Source organism: Bombus bifarius, unplaced genomic scaffold (genome assembly GCF_011952205.1).
Source record: "Bombus bifarius isolate JDL3187 unplaced genomic scaffold, Bbif_JDL3187 scf7180000009243, whole genome shotgun sequence".
NCBI lineage: Eukaryota > Metazoa > Arthropoda > Insecta > Hymenoptera > Apidae > Bombus > Bombus bifarius.
The window spans coordinates 3639240-3660334 of NW_022884989.1; the positions used below are offsets into that span (position 1 = coordinate 3639240).

Below are 21095 nucleotides of genomic sequence, written 5' to 3' on the forward strand. Positions count from 1 at the left end.
AGCATAACTAAAGAAACATGGTCAAGATAGACGTTTCATCTACCCACTATATATACGCCATATATCTCTACTCTGAATGTTTTATATATTTTTACATTCATACGTATTATTAATTATCATTCAAACGTACACATTCTACACATTTTTCTTTGAATTTCTCACGAAAGCACAATTATCTTTACTCTAACGATAATCGTAGGAACAAGCGTATTACGAATAACATGCAGGAGTACCTCGCCGCAAAAAGTTACACGAGCCTTTGCGTCTGAAATACTAATCCAGCGATCGCAATGGAAGCAAGTACCGTGTTTCCTAAGACATCCTCTGCCCTTTTCCTTCCGTCTGCTTTATCCAGGAGGTATACGGTGTTTGTTTGTACTCGTAGTCTCGTTAGAAGTACGCTTGAATACTTCTAACAAGGAACGAATGAAGGGAATGAGGGGATAGACCAGCCAAGGTAATCCAAAATATATTACCAGGGCTTTGTACCTTTGTACCTTCCGCAAGCTATCCCTGGAGGGTGGTAGTGTACGCTCTCCCCACCAATCTCTCTTGCTCGCTCCTCTCTCCTCCCTATCGCTTTTCCATCGCAGCATCCCTCTTTTTTCACCGTATTTTCGCTGTTTCTCTCGCGCCCTCCGCCAGTCCCATCCCCCTTTTACGCTGGAGTTATTACCACGCCAGGGCCGGGAACCGCAAGCTCCACACGCATAGATAACGGCTTGGCCGCGCTCGAAATGAATTCGAATCGCGCAGAATTTAAAAGCCCGCAGGTGAAACGTGTATGTGGTGCGCGCATCCGCGCGCATTTGCACACGCGGAACGCGAACGGATCATACGTGCAAACGCGTACGTAGCGGAAAAATATCTAGCGTTCTCAGGCAAGAATTTCGTTGTGTTCGATTTTTTATCACCACGGCCAGCCACCCGTCGCACGTGCGTCACGATGAATAATCGATACAGTCCGAGATTTTATTTTCTTCGACAGTTATCGAACGCTACCTCTGTTTCTTACCAAAACGAACCACTGTATCCGATATATCATTTAGGCTAGAAAATTGTGCGGAAATGACGTCGATGAGTAGAATCACGAAAGCGACATCGAAAGAAAGAGGAGACGGTTGAATGGATCTGAACGATAAAAATTTTTATACGAATCGCAAGGGAAATCTCAGTGAGCGAGCGAAAGATGTCCGCATCGGTCGTAAAGTTAAACGAAGTTACATTCCCAGGCAAATAGCCTTTTTTGTCGGACGTCTAGCCTAGTCGTTAAGGCTGATCCTATCCGTTTAACGTAACGATACATGCGCTACGAAAACTAATTGAAGCGCGACGCTACAGCAATATTGAATACTACACCCAGTCTGACCAGCTAGTATTGATTAACAATTAAACGTGTCACGTTATATAAACGTGTCCGCCGCTCGCGGCTGCTCTATGCGTTCTTGAAATTGCTCTCTTAGGGTGGGTCGGTCAGTTCGATGAACCTTTCCCCGATCATATATCTCCTGTCACGAACATTTGTTTTTTTGTGCATCTTCTGCTACTGTGGCGGCTTAGTTATCCGGCCGCAAAATGTAAAACTGTGCCCACGTTGTGCCACGTATCGTTTATATAATACGTACAGATCGTGCGCAACGACAAAAATTTACTGCTAATTACTTTTCACCCCGTCTACAGACGCTTAGGTTGTAGATAGATGGGAAGTATTCGCGCTCGAATGACGCTACCCGATCCGACGATATTGAAATTAATTAAATCTCGGCACTCTTAATTAAATCAACGTTCCATGGGGAAAAAGGGATTGTCTTTGAGGCACAAACGGGTACCCGTTCTCCCATTAATATATCGTACGATGATATTTGATTTCACCGTTGACCCAGTTTGGCGCCAAATTCTCGCGACCTTTGATCTCTGCCAAGCGTTGTAGTTTACAGAAGACTGACCAAGGCACGATGGAATTTCACGTTTTAACTTTTATTTTTTGCTTTCTCCGTCTTTCATTCTTTTTCATCCCCCCTTTTTCGTTCCACCCAATGGCGACGGATTCAATGTCCTCTTGCTCTAGTTGCCCCACTAACGTATTCTCTCATTTTTGTTCGAACGGGCGAATTAACACGGCAGACTGCGTGGAAAATTGTGCCGCATGGGCCGAGTGTTAACACTTTGCGGCTCTGCTATCTGCACGTTCCCACTCTTTTCGACATCGGTTATCCGTTTTACAGTGTTTCGAGCTTCCGCGAAATAAGCAACGTATCTGTTAAAAAAATGTCTATTCGAACAAACCGCTTGTATGTTGTACAGTAATAGAACAGATGGGACGAAAGGCGAATTCATTTGTTTTTCACGTCAAAGAGCAAAGAACGCTTTGAAATTGCTCGTCTGAATAAAACGTGTGAAACTCGTTAAGAACTGTTCGAGGATTATAGTCTTCGACACGTATTAGCCATTGATTGTTACTCCTCTTCTATTCTTCCCGCTGGAAAAGTGCTTTCGAGCCACTTCGAATTACCGTGATGTAGGTCAACGTGTACCTATCAACTTGCACACGCTTTGCTGTTTCGCTTGTTATCTAGAGTACGACACTTTGTGTGTGCACGAGAGTGTCTAAAGTAGCTGTTTCGATATATAGGAGCCTGAATGTATTGTGAAATACGAAGACATAGGCTACTTTTCTATTCGAACTATTAATTCGCGACAGATTGTTACTGTTTCATTGAACGTTATTGAGTATGCTAAGCATCTGTTCATTCTCGAAATTTTTCGTAAACTAATCCTGGTGATATTAAGAATTAAATAATCGAGAAGCTCCAACGAGATAGATTTATCCCTTTATATAGTTATATTCTTTTATAAACAATTTTTCGAAATATACAGTGCTTAAAAGTTATATTATACCTTTCATGTTTTGGAAACGTAAAATTATAGTTGCGTGGTAAATTCTTTACGATAATAATGCATTAAATTGCATTAAATGCGTATAATTCAACCGAATCTGCATAATTATTATTGAAATGTTTATTTCCACCGAATATTCCGGTACGAAAGTTAAAACGTAATTAAAACGCACGATTAAATTTTAGAAGGTATTCGAAATGTAATTACAATTTGAGGTAGCTATCTTAAAACTGATTACTTTCATCCTATAATCAGTAATTATACGGAGAAACTGATACAATTTATTCGTTCTATTTGCAATGTTAGCTGTTACTCTAGAAATTGAGCAAGCTTTCGCAGCGCAATAATTGGAACAGTAAACCGTTTCAAACAGCCTTTGGCGAATCGCAATTAGCGTGTTCACAGTCCCTCAGGCTTTTCTTACCTCAAAGCGCGTGGTAAGAGCGTGAAATGAATTTCATAACTTTACAGCGAACGCTGTAAATTGAACAAATGAGCGTTTACATTCATGGATGCTCCCTATTTACAGTGCATTAAGATAGTAAATATTATCGGATAAATACCTTTGCGAGTAATTACCTACACTTAATGTTACATGTCTAAATATGACATGCGGCACAAATGTGTATATTGCAGCAATAACGGGCGTATAATATTTGGAAATTATATAAGAGCGAATACACGATGCAATTTAATATGCAGAATACAGATTTTGTATGACTAACAAAGAAGGAAACTATTTTTTAGAAGTTATACAACGGAACTAAATTTTTACAGGCGTACAATAACGTTTAAAAAGATTTGTTTGGGTATATGTTAAAATAAAAATAACTTTTTAACTCGAATGATCTGTTTCCATATTATAAAAATTATTATAAATTACTTAAAAGATTTCATCAATTTTCTAAGTTTAATTTAATTACTTGTGGAAATATTTGTTTTAATGAATATTACACGTTGCTTTATCTTTGAATTTGGAGATTTGGAAATGTGAATTTCAGAGGTTCTAAATATATTTATGTATAATCGATTAAAAAGTAAAGCTCCATTCGAGCAAGAGATAAAAAGGAACGAAGAAAGAAATATTTCACGCTTGGTATGAATTTCTACATTATGAATTTTATATTTGTTGCTTGAAATATTACTCGATCGACCTACCATATATTCAACATATTCTGTACATTAGAAACTTTTAAATTTTATCAATTTCTACGATAAATCGAACACTGCGAGACAGCGTTGCGGAACGTTTTATTGTGAAAAATAATTCTCAGGATGGTTAGCACGGAACCGTGAGTTTTGTCAGAAACAGGGAACTATTTCGTGAATTCATTGGAGCGGATATCTTTACGTGTTTTCCCCTCTTCCTTTCCCTTCTGCAGCGATCACATTCGCCCTTCCAATCTGCCCTCTTGCCACTTCTCGTTTCTTTCTGCATGGTTCACGATATATTTCACGGACTGAATACGAACCATGTCCGCGTTGGAATCCTCGTGACGTTGGTAAACGTCGAGTCTTCGACATCAAAGAATATTGCTCCCTTCGCTCGACGTATTGCTACTACCGCACCGACGACAACCCCTTCTGTCCACGGCTACCTTCTCAACAATGACCTTCCTCTCTCTCTCTCTCTTTCTCTTTTTTCTCTCATTCTTTCGCTCTTTTATTTCCTTCGCGTAGGTTTTGCTCAAAGAAATGCTCATTCACCGGCATTTTACCATTACTGGGATCATTCACCGACGCAGAGGTTAGGCGAACCAGGCCGTTTTCAAAATAATACAGCCATATGTATATCGCGGGTATATTTTTATCGGTCGATCAGAGCGCTCCATCGATTCGTCGCAACTGAGGCGCAAAAGCTTCGGCGTGAAAGAGAACGAGAGAACTAGAAGGAGTTAGGGAAGAGAGACGATAACGAGAGATCGAAGGAGCGACGAAGACGCGAGATGAGAAACAGCAATGAAAAGAGAGAAAGGTAGAGGAGACCGTGAAGAGCAGGACAGGGAAGGTCGAGAGAAAGGGTGAAACGGGGAAGGAAAAGGAAAAGAGAGAAAGAGGTTCGCCCACGCCACCCACGGTAATTATCGAAGGCGGGGTTGTCGACCTCTTTTAGTCCTGCCTGCTTGGACTTTTACCGGTGGTGGTTGCCTCGAGGATGGTGTTCATCTCAAAGAGAGGTATGCACGTAGCGGCGCGATATCAGAGAGATAGTTAAGCGTGTACCACCGGACGAGGTTTAATAAAACCGCCTACCCTTTACACCGTCTGGATCTACACGACAAATACCAGGCTGCACGCAATAAACGAAACTGAGAAAAAGTTATCCGTGCATTGTTACGTACATTCGACGCAAGTGGTCGGGCTTAACGCGTCCTGCGTGTAAGTACACTTTCGGGAATAATTAATCGTGCTGATGTTGGACCCAACAGACGTCCGCGCAACCGTTATCGGTTTTCGATTCGGATGAAATTATACGGTTTGTATTGAATCGTGGCCGATAGACGATCGAAATTAGATAGCCAGTAGTGTGTACCTGCTTCCACGGTTACATTCTTTCTATTCTAATAAATGGTACCCTTTTCCTGTTCGCTTCGTTACGTTCGATACGCGTTATTAATCAGTGCACGTTAATGGATTCATCGAAGGTAATCATTCGCCATGGTATAAGGATATAGACATCGTTAGCTGAACATTTTTGAGAAATCGAACCAGCTAAAACAATGACCTATTTAGGCATCCACATGGTACGCTCTTGATCGAAGCTTGTATATCGATATAAATTAGTTTTATATCAGCGAAAATTTGTTTGAAAGTTACTTAACGATTTCCGATATTATTTCCGTTTGATTCATTTATCTTCGACGCTTTTACTTTCTGGTTCACTTATCTTAATAGCACGAATGGAACTGAAAGTCATCAAACGTTGTTATTTTCTTCGCGCAACATCGGTTCATAATTTCGAGAACGCTTGTAGGAATGAAACGTATGGATAAAGTCAGATTCAGGAAAAAATCTGACGCTTTCGAGATTTCTATCGACTCTTCTAACTACTAACGAGCCAAAACTTCTCTTTTCTGCTTGTCGAACTGGAACACTCTAAGTCTCCCCCTCCGTGGCTTTTTGCCCTCCTTTTTCTGGATTCCGCTATCCCGTCCTCATCCCCGGAGATTTTTTCTTCTTTTTCCCCCCTTTTTTTTTTAACGAAGAAGAGGAAAGTCGCCGGAAGTTCCGGCAACTTTGCCACGGCTCAACGAGTGGAGTCAATTTTTCATCGCTTTCAGTTGCTCTTTCGACGGATAACAGAGAGAATGTCCGCGGAGAACCGGCGAGACTTATTTTCGATCCGCAAAATGTTAAAACTTTTATTAATGGCCCATTCATTTTTATAAAACTTTTTACAAACTAAGCTTTGTTTCTAAGTTACAGGCTAGGTTAATTATTCTACAAAATTGCTATGTTGCTGAAGAAAATGTTTATCTGCAGATGCTGACCAGAAGATTAACGTGAGACAACAAGAAAACTATTCTCGACGAGTTGAAATTATGAAAATGATATCACACTTGAGATGATACAATTTAAAGCTGAGTAATTTTTCTACACAGAGTATACATATACTATGTATATATATGTACAGTAATTATATTACTATTTATATATGGAAATTATTAAAATGGCTTTAATACAAACTAAAGTCAATTAATTCTTTTAGATAAAATTCTGCATTGTGTTATTGTCTATTTATATGAATTGAATATTTAATATATAGAAAACGTAACATGTGTGTGTTGATATTAGTGGTGTGTGCTAGTATTTTATGCTATGTATATTTGGATATGTTCATTCAACCTTCGTATTTCGCGGAAATTTATTTCAATTTAATTAAATAATACAATACCAATAAATTACGATGTATTCAAATGTTTATGGACATGTAAATATGGGACATCGAAAGTGCGTGTAAAACAAGGGTCCAGAGGCATTCGCGTTTTTATTCAAATGACCAACACATAACCTCTTTTGGTAGTCATAAAGTAATATAAATTACCATGGAGATAATTCATGATATGAATAATATGAAAAGAAATAACGTATTTTACTCACCAGTCTGGTGTTCAACTCACTGTTGTCTGCTTAATTTTTCATTACAAATAAGTAAGTAGGTACATATCATAAATAAACACGTGATGTTACACAAAAAGTCCGGAAATTTGTTTATAACGTTTGAGAAGTAAGTGATTGGATGGAACATATTAACACAGTTTAGAAAATTTATAAATATTTGAAACGAAATTAATTAATTATTTAATACGTACAACTATACAAAGAATCACTCCGACTTGTTCAAATTACAATACTTGAGTCTTAATATGACAACTTTCTCAACGAATAAGAATCTAATACCAATCAGAGAGTCGTATTTGTTTGTACGCCAATCGCGGAAAAGAGTTTAGTTTAATATAAAAAATTAATGCATTTTAGAATGCGCATATAAATAATCACTTTGAATTATTTAAATTAGTTAAATTATTGAAATTATTGAAATTATGTAAATTTTAATGACAGATTTCTTAACCAATGAGGTTCTCTACCAATCAGAGAGCTGAGTTTATTTATACGACCAATCAGAAATATTTTCGTAAATGCTTACCTAAGTAGTGGTATATGTACATGTAGGTAGCAGTGGTAGTTGTTCTTACAAGTTCGGATGTATTTGATATTTTGAAAGCGTAGATATTTTCGCGGAGTTATAAACAGTTTACAGTCTTAAAAAGTACCCTAATAGTGAAATATTGTCAAATTACGATTCGTTTCAACGACGGTGAGAGAGAATCTTCGGTATCTCCTCGGAAGTATGTACATTTACTTTGAAATTGCATCGACAATAGTGGATTTGCATCGATCGAATACACATATTGATTTGTTTGCAGTAAACGTTGCCTATCGTGTTAATTCGTTGACAGAAACACAACTAAGAGTTTGCTATTCGTGAGGTGTATAATTCTCTCGAGCAATATGGATACCAGTTATTTGCACAGTATTTGATTCGTAATGTCCATTTGCATCATTTAATTTACTAATTATATATTCAGCCTAGAGTGTAAATTACACGCGGTAGATAAAATAACACTAATATTGATTTTACATTATTTAACTGATTTCAAGCTTTCGTATTCGTAATAAAATATAACAGAAAAGTAATGGCGCTTTACGTGTGTGGTATGGTGTGTGTGTGTATGTGTGTATACGCGTATATAAAACGAATTTCTGTATGTTGACACGATTCAGGTCCAACAAGACTCGTCGTTAAATGCGAGATGAAAAATGAAGCGATTTCATCGCGATATATCGTGAGCAATATATTGCGATTTGTTCCTTGCAATATCCAATTTTTTATCAAATTTTATTGGGACAATGTTATCGTCAGACGAGTTCGTTAAGGAGAGAGGGAAGAGGATGGCTTGATTACTAGATGATCATACGAGAACGAGAAAGGTAATAGTCGAGAAAAGTGTGGAGATGCTGGAAGCGGTGAAGAATGGAGATGAATTGCTGTGCACATCCTAGTGGGGGGTAAGTAAGAAAGCAACAGAAAATATCAATTGCCTTCTATCTCCTTGTTTCGTCCCATCGTTCTTCCTCTAGTTTCTCATTCTAGATTTAAGTTAACGGTTGCTCAGGCTGTACGGATACGTATTCGCTCGAACGACAAAGTATCTCGAGTCACGGAATTTCTTAAAATGACTACTAGATTTTGCTTCGAGTATCTTAGTAAATAAAAGAAAAAATTAACTTATATGCGCGTATGGTAATTCACATTTTTAATTGAAACGCGTATCTTGTTGAAAATATACATGTCGATTTTTAGCTATATACTATAGGATAGAACCAAAGGGATACGATCCACTATGAAAGGAGAGATAGTGATGATTTATGTACGCCATGCAGGTTCAATTTGTATCACGTCAGGTTTTACCGACTGAGACGTGTAGCTACGTGGACAACTGAATTATTGTTCGAACTAGAGTCGAGATATTTATAGATAGAAATAACTGAAACGATACGTACGATCGAATCAGGAAGATTTTAAACGAGTGTCTTGTTCAATTTTGTGATCTTTATTACCGTCTTTTTCCCAGTTGAATCTTTCTATCGTCGATTTTTTATTTTGAAACATCTTGTTCTGAAATATGTATGTCTAAGGTTAGAATGACATTATGTATGCACACATGTATATACTAATGTATATACGTACGCTATGTCTTTTTAGGTACATGTATTTCAAATTCATGCTTTTGCCTTTTTTCTACTTATGTTACTCGTTACTTAAATATATTTCTCGAGTTTTGTTACAATTTCTGATATATAGTACAAATAATACAAATGTCAATATTATTTTGAAGGTTATGTTCTTATCCTGCACTATATTAAATATTCAAAGTCAATATTTATTTATTTACTCCACCGCAACATTTAACACGCTTATGCAGATTCCATTCGTTAAATTGTTATTTATCTTGCACCCCATATCCAATTTCGCGATATTTTGTACAGAGAAAAACAAACATACACTCTCTTAAAAGTTTAAAACGCTTATTATATGTCTCTCAAAATTGGCAAAAACGTGGGTAAATCATAATTTATTTAATTCGATCATTTAAAATTACTGAATACGAAAGATTTATTAAAAACAGGAGATACACTCTAAGACTTTTGTATTAGAGTGTACGTAAAATAGGAAAGGCACGTTGTCTCGAATCGTAAAAATTCATTATCAACTGCAACAAGCACCCTCTATTCGACGATATCGTCCGTGAATTCATTTTCCCCGTGTTCCACGTATCTTTGGATTTAACCGGAGGCCGTGACGTGAATGCAGAACTGCTCAGGAATCTCTGAGCTGACTCGGTTCGGATAGGATTCGCAGTTTTGGCGTGGAGCCCGTTGTTTAAAGGAGTCCAAGTGGTTGAAACAGGAGCTCGTGCCACGCTGCTCGGACAATATTACTTCTCATGGAGTCGAGAATTTGCCGTAGGCCGTAGGTAACGTCGTGCTAATTCGCAGACTCGCTCCGTCGACGAAAACGGAATATTACTGTCTGTGGTCCATGTTTCTCTCGGTATTTGAATCTCTGTCGTTTCAACGAATGTCTGAATGCGTATCAGACCGTATTAAAGACACGTGTCCCTTGCTTAAATGTGGTGCAACGGTAGTTGCAATTATAAAGGATATGGGCTGGAAAAGTGGTTACTGTTAACGTGATCGTTTAGTGTCGTGCACGCTTGAATTTATTTATTAGTTTGAATTTTGTTAAGATTGATCTCGCACGAAATTAGAGGAATCGCTTACTAGTTCGTGATTTTTATTTTAACTTTTAAATCGAAACTTAAAGCTTTAATATGATGTTCTGATTGTGATAAACTGTAGAATATAGCAATTACATTGTCAATAGAGTTAGTGAGATTTTGTTTACTAATGAAGATTGTAGAAGAATACTCCAATAAAAAATATTTACAGGGAATTCCATTTTTAGAGTGTAGCGTGTGTTACATACATACGTGTATTGTAATTCTTTATCTACTTCGCTTCTAACTTAATAAAATTTACGTTTACCAGAGTTTCAAACAATTTTAAGTATTAAATCCAGCAAGATTACCATCGTGATTAAACATGGTTTATCAATGACAAGATTAAATTCACCTTCCAAAATTAAATTTTTCATTTATATTGTAGGATTTTTATTTACTTAGAATGGATTAAACAGAAAACGATGGTTATTTAACGTGAACTAAATACAGTAATGTGCTATAACTAAGACAACTAAATAGTTAATTTACAACTCTCGTCACCACGGTTCCAACACTCTCTCTCTCTCTCTCTCTCACGCGGACCATCCTCCTCAACAACGCTGACAACCTTCTCTCTGATGACGTTGACAACACTCTCCGACAACGCTGACCACACTCTGACTTCTCAACTAACTACTGCCTGTTAATTTATCTTTCTCCCTTAAGCATCCCTTTGTCTTTTCTCATAGCCTCACCACGTACGTGTGACATCGACCACACCTTAATCTACATCAAAGATAAGACTTCCTCCCCGACCTTCGGTCTCTTTTGCACACGTCACCACCTTATCATCATAACGTACACCGAGCCCCTCGACATCCCCAAACCAAAACGTATATAAGCCGAGACTTCAGCAAACTCAGGCAGTTCTTGTTCAGCCTTTCTCTGGTTCAATATATTATACTACCTTTGTAAGACTATTGTAATCATTGAATTTATAATAAAGTTTGATAAAAGAAAGTTAAGAGTTGGGCTACGGCTCAACCTTCTTTTTTTATAATCTAAGTCACAAGTTTACCTGACATACACGTTCCGCAACCGTCTGCGGCTGTCACGTAAAATCACAATTCACAATTCAGATTATATAAAAGTAACAAGGTTGAGCCGTAACACAACTATTAGCTTTCTTTTTATCAATCTTTATTATGAATTCAATAATCACAATTGAATATACACTGAATTGATATGTATAAATCACAGCTCACTCCAACAACTTTATTTAGGACCTAGTTACACTGATGGGTATGTATAAACTAAGTACGCGACTAATTTAAGGGTAGAAACTCGGTAAAAAGATGTTGACTATTCTAAAGATAGAGAATAAGTGAAGTTCAGTGCCGATGCTGTGTCTGAGGAAAGCTAGTTATGGGGTTGTCTAGCATCGGATTTGTTGATGACAATTTTGGTTAGGAAAGTAAGGGCAGTGGAGATTGCTTCTGATTGGATAATAAGAAGGTTGGTGGACTAGGAGGGGTCTTAGCCGCCCTCGATAGAAAGTTGCTAGTGGGAAGCATCATACGTGAGAAAAACTAACTTTCCCGTGTCAACCTGTAGTAAACGATAAATGTAAAGGACACTTGAAATAAAAGATACGATTTGTTGTGAAGGACCTTAACTATGAAAATGCCAAGATTTATGGCGAGTCCTTAAGACTATTGGGGGTACGCAGTAAGGATGTGTAGACATCTGGATGCCATCTTACCCGCGGTGTGTGACCTGGTCTCTGATGTGGATTGAGATTTGGTTGATGTTACACGTCCATGATCACATCTTTTTTCCGCGTAACTATTTGATTGAAGGACCAACGACGCATTGATGGGCCGCACGGTCCATTGAAGTTTCCAGACCCTTTGGCCTGTCGGCATTTAGGCTTTCTCGCAACATTGTTTATGGTTCACCCGAGATTTCTTAGGCAATCTGTCCAGGATACTACAATATTTACATATTTAGTCATACAAAAACGCATTTCTAGTTTTCAGAGTGCTGTTAATTTTTTTCAGAATATACGCAGATATTGTTGATAATTCGATACGAAGGTCGTTCTAAATATTCAAACATTTTATTAAACAGCGAACAAACATGCAGAAATTCCACCAGAAGTTTCACGCGAAATTCGTTAATGTTGACCGCATAGACAAAAAGTTTCAATGAAATGGAATTTCGTACCGAGCGTTTGCCACATGCTCCCAGTTCCAGACACTGAAATACTTTTCTGTATTAAAATATAAACGTCGTACGGTTCGTTATTCGTATATTAATGCTCAGGTTTCTGATCGAAGCTTCTCTCTGGTGGTAGCGAATAAAAAATCGTCGTTATCGCGGTTCGAATTTTACGCCAACCATTGATATAATCGAGTCTATTCAGTCTGTGTAACAGACCATATCGGTCGTACTCGCAATGAAATCATCTCGTCGAACTTACCGCGCATTGAATCTTTTACCGCGATAAGAGCCGTGAACATTGAAGTACGAGTGTCGACCCTACATACAGTACGGAGCACTATAGAGCATAATTGCGGAATCGGAAATAAAAGTTACCCTAGCGGACGCTCTGAACTTCCCCGAGTTATCTGTACAAATATACAAGTCAATATTAAGCTCTTTCTATTCGTACATTGGTAAATCCAGTTCAAAAGAGATATGGTTTTTCTTCCTTTAAATAAGAGCATAAAAAAATGATTACACACACGTAACAGAAATTAACGTTATACAAGAAATACGTTAAAAAATTTGTACCCTTAAAGCGCAAACGTAGATCTCTCGTGTTTGATACGTTTTCCAGTAACAGTCTTTGCAAAGAACCGAAGAAATTCATATGTCTTTGATCATTTGAAATTGGGATCATCGTACCATCTTCGACATATTGCACCTATAGCAGATAGTACAAAGTAAAACATACAAAATGTATGTTCGAAGATCACGAAAGACCTAGTCTAAGAGCTAATTAACTGATTTCATTGAAAATTTAGAAGTTTATACAACAAACTTTACGTGCTTTCGAGGCACTCGAGTTCTAAAAGAACAATTTTTCGCCGTATCAAAGTTTCCCTTTGTCTCTTCATTTCATAGTCTCGCAAAAACGCGTCGTTTTTAATATCCACCCCATGGACCCTCCCTCAAAGAAAAAAGAAAAGACACGAGCATACCATGCCAACAGAGACGAACCAGATACGAATTCCTGAAATTGCTCGCGTACTACCATGACAAAGTTGCCTTTGTCTGGTCCGCTCGCTAAATCGGTAGTCGTCGATCGATAAACGGGAAATTAAGACGCGAAACGAAAGGTTAATGATTGTGTATAGTGCATAGTTTATATCGAGAAGCGACTTGAACGGCGATTGTATAAGGGCTGCGAGAGTTTACTACGCGAAACGCGACAGGGCCCGCGAGCGATCGGACAATGACATCTTTCAGAACAATTCATTGTTCCAAGGAAGCTCGTCCGCTTACGAGGGGAGGCAGTCGGTGGAGCAGAGTGCGGCGTCTCTGGGTGCTCGCAGTTTCTCCGGCTGTCCCCTGGCCCCCCTGACGGTTAGTTGCCGCGGGCCGTCTCATTGAATACACGCTGGGACAATGTAGTCTGCACAATACCGGTGTCAGCCGGAAATGACGCCACGCAGAGAGAGACAGAAAGAGGTAGTGTACGCGCGTAGTCAAGCCTCGCGAATTGGCGGCGTTAAGGCAGCCAAGCAAACCCCTCTTGCGCGAACGAGCAGGCTATCTACACTGCGTAACGCACAATTGGCCATGTTGCAGGCTGGTATACGCGGCTGACTAGGCTGTTTCTCTGTCTGGCCACCCATCTCAGACAGTATTTCTGCCAGACGCGTTGATATCGCGGTTAGATGGCGTTATATCCGTGCAAATTTTTCGATCACGTTATTCGACAAGCGCGCGATAGGTAGCCTGTAATGGGATTCATTAACGTGTTGCACGAACAATCGAACGATAAGGAACGGCTTGATGGCGCGTCGTAGATATTGGGTCGTACAATGGCGTCGATGGAACCAGTCAGATGGGAACCGTTTTAAGTATCTTGCCGGTACGGACGCTATTGAACCAGCTTTCGGTGCCCGGGAAAATGACTGATCGGAGAAGAATTGTCTGTAGATCGTCGGCTCCCCTTTGTTGCGTTCAATGGCGAACGTAAGTTAGACGGAAAGTTTTACTGATGAGGGAGATAGTGGCAGTGTTGATCTTGGGTCCTCGAGCTTCGATTCGGCAAGTTTGTTTGCGCTTTCAGATAATTACAGATAATACGAACAAAGAAAGAATATTATGCAGAGATGCGTTTTTGTACCAGTATTTGACTACTTCTATATCCACATTCTATGTTGAGGGAACAGGGATGAAGTAGAACCAGGCTGGAGAATAGCCAGTATTTGTCGAGAAAGTTCAAGGATGATTGTAAGCAGTTTTGACAGAGAAACGGATAGTACCTTGGTAATATTTTGGTCATAGAAATATCTGTTTTTCTAAATCAAATTTCTAATTCAAAATTTTATGAGGAAGTAGCTTATCGAAATATCCAATGAATTTAATTCTAACTGTTTGATTGTGTAACATAGATACGCGTGAATTTAGTATGCGCCGAGTAGAGAATTTAGATATTATCATTGAAATGGCTATAACAGGTATCGATTTTAAATGTGACTTCATCTTTCAGATTTATTGATAATTGTTAACGTCCATAAAGATTCACCGCGATGTAGGATATATATAATACTATATCGATACTATATCGATAGTTTTGAATGATATGCCGCTAAAATAATACGTCTGTTTCGAAGCTTTTCGATCCTAAAACGATTGATCTTTATTTATGTTCATTTGTTAAATAAAATTTATTCAACTTACGAGTAGAAACAAAGCAAATACATTCTGTAATTATTCCACTTAAAAGCACGTATATTCCAAGTATGAATATCATAATTAATAATCTGGTGAGCTATGAACTGTGTGAACTAATTTCAAGGTAAACGGGGACGTTTTCAGGGCAGATCATTCAGAAAGTTTCCTTGCTGTCGAATCGATAATCCGGCGAATGAATTTACAGTCTCAACCTAAAATCGGCGGTCGTAAACGTTCGGTCACGATTTTGCAGTAATTAGCAGTGAGAGGAATTAGAAAAGTTTTAATTAGTTCTTCCGAGAGTTAAATCTTACAGCGGAATTTATTAGCATAATTTGAAATCGATCGCAAACGAGAACAATAAAACGGTATGTATAATTGAAGAGCGTGGAAGTGGAATATTCAAGACCATTCGCGTAACTGATTCATCAGCTATTATATCATTGTTCCATTGATATAAATTTTAAAACGAGTATCTGATACAATACTTATTTCACAATGGAATATTCTATGGTGAAAATGTCTGGAAACGAAATAAAAAGAGAGAAAACGAGTCGATTATTGAATATCTGGTATAGTAGTCGTTTCACGGTGGAACTTTCTATGACGAAAACGTCTGAAAATAAAATAAAAGAGAAATCAATTATCGTAATAAACAACCCCTTTTGTGAGGTCTTGCATTAAAGTCGCCCCAACATGATAATTTCAAGACAATGATATCGCTGTAACGAGTCGCTAAAGACGGCGGAAGTTTTTTAATTAACGCACATTAGGCGGTTATACGCTTTACATGGCAAATTCATTTATCACGAGCGTGAAGTTTCCTACAAAAGATGCAGCAGCCTCGTCCTGCAACGGAAAACTTTATTATGCCGCAAACCAACAATCGTTTTACATATCCCGTTGTAGTTGAAAGTAACAACACCAGAAAACATACATTTCATTTACAAAGAATTGCGGTATTTTATCGTGTTCTGTGTAGGGTCGTGTTGCCCTTTGCCTCGAACTTTATACCAGCTCGCGAGTAAACGACGCTCTCCGAAAACCTCGCAGCGATTTCTATCTAACCAAATTGCGATTTGTCCTTTATTCTTATATTTTACTACAATCCCACTCTTTAATGTACGTGTCATTTCCGCATCTTGAAGCATTCATTTGAAAGATTTGAGTATTTAGCACAAATCAAAGAATTAGATCCGTAGCATTTTGATAATAATTTTGAAAAGTAATATCAATTACACAAATGTCGCTTACAGCATAGTTAGTGACGTATTTAGCGAAACACCAACTTGTCTTCTCATTAAATAAAGATTTGATAAGTATCAAACAAGTTTCCATTTACCGGATCACGTTATAGCCTTCTACAGTCTGTAAAAGACATAATTTTTTACAGTAAATTTTCATCGAACTGTGAATACGTAAGAATTATCACGGACGAACATCGACCCGTTTTCCCGTCTCAATTCCACGATTTTACAAAGTCCATTAATCATCGAAATAGAATCGTCTCGTTCAATAAAGCTATATATATACACATACACGTACATACACACATATTCCTACTTTCTCAAACGGCATATCTCTCAGAGAATCCCAAGAGCAGAAAGTAACGCGTGTTCGTCCTTAATTCGCGGTGTGCATCATCTTGTCCCTCGTGCACTTTCACTAGCCATTCGAGAATCGGGATCAATGTCCCTCGCCATGGTTCAGCGCGTCGTATTGACCTCGGGCCAAGAAAGATGCAATCGCCTCCAATCGAACCTTCAAGGGAGAGCGGTGTGAGCGTCGTAAGAAAGTAGGCCAACAAAACAAACCGCATCGCCTGATTCATACGCTGCAAACTGTTGCTACGTTTCTGGCGAGCAAGTCCTACGTGCGCCGTTTTATTTACGATGCTCGCATAACAGTGTTAGAGAGGCTATGGAGCAAAGCCGAGGGATGATGTTGCATGGCTCGCATGCTCCCACGCCAAAGAAGGGACGAACGAACCTTCTCGCACGAGATCCTGGCTAATTTGCAGTCCGAGGATGCTCTTTCGATTCGAGAAAGAAGAACATCGGAAAAACCAGGACAGAAAATGAGAAAGAGAAGGATTGAAGGAAGGGAGAGAGAAGGAGAGAGAGAGAGGGAGAGAGAGATTGCGAAGGTAGTAGAGAAACTGATGTCCTCTGGAGATGAGCAGCCGCCTGAAGGAGAACGATATTGCTCCTTGGCTGGCTGGATACTGTGACTCCTCCACCTCTTTCTCCTTTTCCTCTATCCTGCAGACCACGAATACGAGGAGAAGGATAAAAAGATTACGGGAGCAAATACCCGAGCGGAGACGAACCCGTCGTCGAATGGACCAACGCGGATGGATAAGAATCTTTCGCCTCTCTTTTAGATGGCAAACACCGTGCACAATCCCTTATCCACGGGGATAATCGATCTATTAATTCTTTTATCGAAATCACTTTTTGCGTTCATAAATTTTAGGAGATTTGTATTTTTGGAGAGAAGTAAATTTTGGAAATTTAAGAATTTCAGATATTTTTGGCTACATTAATCCATTAAAGGCTAATTTCATCTGTAATTCTCTTCCATTCAATTTATATTATTCGATTTTTGTTTCTTTCTTTTTTTTAATGTGTAGAAAGAAATTGCAAAAGTTTGTTCGATACTTTTTTCGTTTCAAAGAATTGGCTTGAAATTGTTTGCGTTGATACGGTATTCTGTTCGTAATGGATTTAAGAATTCATTCCTGATATAAAGTGCGATATTCTTAGTCAAAGATATAAATACAAATTGAATAAAAATCCTATCTAAATACTCGAAGATAGAAAATGATATTGAAATATAATATGTAGGATGTCACACCTTTTGTTACCTATATCTAAAGATGACTCGATACTTGAAAAGCATCATGATTCTATCTGAGTGCCATTTCCCTGAAATGGCTTTTGTCCTGTTCCAGATAGTGAGAAAATATTTTTTCCGATATTTCACGAGAAAAACGTATTAATCGATGTTCGTAAAACTGAAATTGAAATCCAATCTCAGAGGACGTCTACAGCCCTTAAAAGAGCGTGTATCAGACGACCTGTTAGTCGTATATCCTGTTCGGATCAAAGGAGAGTAATCTTTACCGGATCTCGTGGAAAATCCATGGGATTTATGAAGCACCTGGCTGACATTTCTCGATTCGGTTCTGTAGAACGTAGAAGTTAAGAAGAAATCATTAAAAATCTATCTCCCATGAATTATTTATTTCTCCTGTCCTTTCCTATTCCTTTTTTCCAGCTTCCTATTTAAAGTAATCGGATAATTACGATCAAAGTACTCATATTTTTCATTCATATCGTCGTTTTGCTACGTCTTTGCTATTTCGTTCGAAAAGTATGCTTCAAAAATATTTTAATAGAAATAATGTCGTTGATTAAAAGTTTTAACATCTCTCTATGAGAAAATAATATACAGTGAAAAATCTTCGAAACTATTTGATTAATTAATTACATTCCCTTTGACATAAATTTTCATCTTTGTACGATAAAATTAATCGAAATATGCTCATCGTTTCTATTTCGTATGTAGTACGTTGTTATTATTATAATTTGTGATCATTCACTAATTTAAAATCCTTAACCGTGGAATTTTCAGATGTTTCCACTATTTGGTATTTTAATACATTTTGCTCCAGATCGTTCTTCGTCATTGATATTCTTTTAATAGATTTTTGATGATTCCTCTTAAATAAATTAATTCAGCATTCCTCTATATTGACACAAGTAGAGTAATAACCAGTGTTTCTTTGTTATATTATTTTCTTCAGCTAACATCCACTATAAAATAACACTCTGTCATTTTTATTTTTTGTTTTCAGAGAGAAACGCATGAAATCTCGCTGAATAAACATTTTTGTACGTCGCTGTACAGAATATGCTTTTTCGCTTTGTTTCGCTTCTACTATAAAAGATACACAGCTGTTCATTTTTATCGATTCCACATACGACTCTTGTTTAGAACAACGAACATTGTTTTGACTATATTATTAATTAGAAATTGTACGTGCCACAAAGTGAAATTATTCAAGAAATATCCATCGACCTTTGAAGTCGTTTGAATAATTCTGGCCCGGTAATATCCTACATATTCAACACCAATGGCATATTACTTTAAATAAATTACGACTACATCAACGAACAATTTAAATGCACAGGAAAAAGTCTGTTCCCTCGACGAATAAAGATAGAAAAATAAAGAAAAATCAATCGAGAGCGGATTTGTATGTTTAAGCCAAAGTCGAAATGCTCGTTGGCAAAAGCGTGTATATGTAGATCTGAAACCGACCGCAGTTTTGACAGCGCGTTTACCATTACGCTCTCGCATTGTGTATATTCCCATATGAGCGCCCCCGTTGAGAAGCTGTGTCCTTTTGATCCACCCTCGCTCTTCAGCTGGCAAAGAAGAAAAGAAAGAAAAAGAGCGGATAGGATGAGGAGTGACGGTCCTTTTGCGCTGCGCGCGCGAGGCACGTTGCTTTAGGAAGGACGAGAGAGAGAGTACAGGCGGAAATAATATTTTACCGTCGAGTCAACGACCGCAGAAGCACGCTCTTATCTCTAGCAAGGAATATCACGAAAATCGGAAGCACGAGGATTTCGATAAAAAGTTCCAGCAGCTTTGCGCGGCCATTCGAGAAACACCATCGATGCCTAAATCGCGAATTTCTTCAGAAATCTCGTCGCTTCCCATATCCAGGAATATCCAGCTATATTCACCGGGGAATTTGTTTAATATTTTTTTCCTTATTATTTTTTCTCTCGATTAAATTCTCTAATCTTATGAGTTTTGAAAGAGAAGAAAGAAAAGATGAAATATTTACAGCGCTGTAAGTGCTATATGTCAGGAAATTTTTTCTTCCTGATTTGTAGAACTTCTGTAAAGATTCTATTATCGTAGTACACGTTTTATATAGCATCGGTAAAACAATATTTTTCAAGAATGCATATACATGAATCTCGAATTTTTTGATTTTCAATTCTCCACAAGTTCAGATTTTTCGTTATAAATCCGCAGACCTTTAGATTTTTAACTTTCTGAACTTTTAAAATTCCGTTTTGTATTATTCGTCGAATGAGATTTACGCAACTTTACGGATTATTATATTGCTCGATCCTTAATGGGTTAATTGGTAAGTGAAATGACTATGTGATTTTACGATATTATTATCATTAAAAGCGAAGGTGAAAGGAAGATCGGTCGGACACTCTCTAATTTTATATTTTACGTGAAACTACTTCCCTATCTGGGATTTTTGATAAAACGCTAAGTGAAGCCACGTTTAATGTTTTATACTCGGGAGAACGGGACTTCCGTGTTCGTTTATATAAGCAAACATCGTACAGGATTGGTAAATCGCGAGAGGAAACGTAAACCTGTTTATATCCACTTGCCAGAAATAGGGAGAAAATGACGTCCTCCCTTAAAAAATCGCAACATGTCATTACTCCACGAAAGCTGGAAGACAGTTGATGAAAAATATAAAATCAGGTTAATGCTAGGCTAGGTTAAAGATATATTTTACAAAAACCGGAAACGTCGATACGTGTCTTTAATTTTACTTGCACGTAATGTTTTCTAAATCCTACTGCGTCTGTTTATGACTGACCTCTTCTACTTTATTACAACTTGAGTTTACATTACATCGTTTCTCTGGTATCGAGTAGTCTACTTATTGGCCCTCGATTTCCAAATTAAAATAACAATTGAAATCTGTACCCGTAAAATATCGAAAAAGCTATATTTTACCTGTAAATTAGTTTTTCAAATAAAATATCGGCTCGTTCTTCTCTATTCTAATCTAAAACGCATAAACTTCCTCAATTATGCTCAAATGTTAACCGAAATAAATTTCATCCATAATTTAGCGATCAAAATGCAATACCACTTACGATAAGCAAGGATATCGTGAGATCTTCGTTGGCGTGGCATTTCGCGTGTCTTTCTAGGACAACAGACAGC

The 21095-nt window shown here is 37.9% G+C and overlaps 1 protein-coding gene and 1 long non-coding RNA gene across 13 annotated transcripts in view; one reads left to right on the forward strand and one right to left on the reverse strand.

The window, feature by feature from the left end:
• LOC117214663 (Down syndrome cell adhesion molecule-like protein Dscam2) overlaps window positions 1-21095 on the reverse strand; it is a 124520-nt gene that overhangs the window by 77784 nt on the left and 25641 nt on the right. The gene's annotated exons all lie outside the window — the stretch shown is intronic.
• LOC117214667 overlaps window positions 7692-21095 on the forward strand; it is a 73091-nt gene continuing 59687 nt past the window's right edge. For 2 of the 4 annotated variants that reach the window (XR_004488921.1, XR_004488920.1), the window contains exons 1-2: window positions 7692-7748; window positions 8185-8469. This is a non-coding gene — a long non-coding RNA (uncharacterized LOC117214667). The other 2 variants (XR_004488919.1, XR_004488922.1) reach the window with 2 other exon arrangements.